At 36.3% G+C, this 2,035-nt stretch overlaps 1 non-coding gene across 1 annotated transcript; it reads right to left on the reverse strand.

Moving 5' to 3' along the window:
• Nucleotides 1-979: 979 nt before the first annotated feature.
• Nucleotides 980-1,052, reverse strand: TRNAA-AGC (transfer RNA alanine (anticodon AGC)). The gene has a single exon. It is a non-coding gene; the product is annotated as a tRNA-Ala (tRNA).
• Between the last annotated feature and the right edge of the window lie 983 nt (nucleotides 1,053-2,035).

Raw genomic sequence — 2,035 nt, forward strand, 5'->3', positions numbered from 1 at the left:
TGGATTGATTCGCCCCCATCATGACTAAGATATTTTCACACACTGACAAAATTCTCAATTCACAGGGTATAATCCTGTTATTTCTTACTTTGCACAAGTTCATATTATAGTGTCCATTTGTAAGAAATGATCCAAGTTAGAAACTTTTAAGCAGTTTAAGTTCAGTTCTGCTGGTTCATCTTCCCTTACTGATAATATCCAATAGAAAGCACTTTCATGTGTCTCTGTGGCGTAATTGGTTAGCATGTTTCGGCTTATTACTGAAAGGTTGGTGGTTCAAGCCCACCCAGGGATGTTTTTAGTGTTTGTTATTCGGTGGGAGGAGGATTCTTTATTTGACAAAATTTACCAGGCATTTGTCTTCATTTTATCTCAATACACAAACTTACATGGAAATAAACAGCTATGACTTTACTAACTCTACATCCATGGCTTTCCAGCTAGTGTTAGATAATACTAGAAAGAACTTTACAAATTGAAAACAAGTGATCAGTCCTAAGAAGATATAGAGAATAAGCTAAAAATTCACAGTGACTTTTAGCCAGAAGAATAAGAAAAATTTATTAATATAAACCAGATACTGGGATCCACTCGGTTAATTCTAAGAAGTTGATTCAATTATTTACAAAGGGGGTAAGTTAACCTTGCAACAGTATAGTAACACCAGTTACAGCAGTTGAAATTGGACCGCTAGCAACCCGATATCACTTTTTTATGCAGCATTATGGGGCTACAACAAATTGCTGCAAGTTTGGAGCTACCATAAGTGTGGCTTATAGTCAGTTACTCACAGGAAATGTGGTGTATCAGCTCTTTGAATCAACCCCAAATTGTTTGCATGCAATTTTCAAGATAACTATATGTAACTCAGCATTCCTCTGGGGCATCAGAAGAAAATAAAAACAGTGAAGAATTTTTTGTCAGGAATGTTATTCCACACTTGATATATTGCAGTAAATTTTGGTTCCAAAATCTTATCTGGAGAATGCGGGCATCGATCCCGCTACCTCTCGCATGCTAAGCGAGTGCTCTACCATTTGAGCTAAATCCCCTTTGATGTTAAAGCCATGTACACCACTTACACCAGGAGGACTGGATTACATTTAGTGATAACATCTCAAAAACATCCATTAGCCTCAAGTTTAGTGAAATCCCATTATCGTTGGTATTTAGTACCTTAATGATTTCATAAAATGTTTCCTTCTTTATCACCATTGTGTTGGAGACTTTGTGGGGCTGAGGAAACTGTCCCACATCTGGTGGCACTGTCCCAACTTACTTCCATTGTGGACAGGCACACATGGTCTTGCTTTCATTCTCATAGGAATTGTAATGCACAACTCCATGTCATATTCCCTTTTATCTCATTATATTTCTGATATTCCTAAGTATACCCACAAATTTATAACACATATTTGAGTGCTACCAAATACCATATAGCTTTATATTCAAAAAACTAATTTCTACCATTCTCTATCTTTATTATAAATACAATTTGGCACATTTATCATTGTGAATACATCACCAGAATTTTTCATAACACTGCAAATAAGATCTCATATACTTGGATCCTTGGACTAACTGAAATCCCCCTCTTTCAACCCTTTTATAACTGGATTGATTCGCCCCCATCATGACTAAGATATTTTCACACCCTGACAAAATTCTCAATTCACAGGGTATAATCATGTTATTTCTTACTTTGCACAAGTTCATATTATAGTGTCCATTTGTAAGAAATGATCCAAGTTAGAAACTTTTAAGCAGTTTAAGTTCAGTTCTGCTGGTTCATCTTCCCTTACTGATAATATCCATTAGAAAGCACTTTCATGTGTCTCTGTGGCGCAATTGGTTAGCGTGTTTTCGGCTGTTTACTGAAAGGTTGGTGGTTCAAGCCCACCCAAGGACGTTTTTGGTGTTTGTTATTCGGTGGGAGGAGGATTCTTTATTTGACAAAATTTACCAGGCATTTGTCTTCATTTTACCTCAATACACAAACTTACATGGAAATTAACAGCTATGACTTTACTAACTC

The sequence above is a fragment of the Taudactylus pleione genome, unplaced genomic scaffold (assembly GCF_031769625.1).
Source record: "Taudactylus pleione unplaced genomic scaffold, aTauple2 ptg000174l, whole genome shotgun sequence".
In the NCBI taxonomy this organism is placed as follows: Eukaryota; Metazoa; Chordata; class Amphibia; order Anura; family Myobatrachidae; genus Taudactylus; species Taudactylus pleione.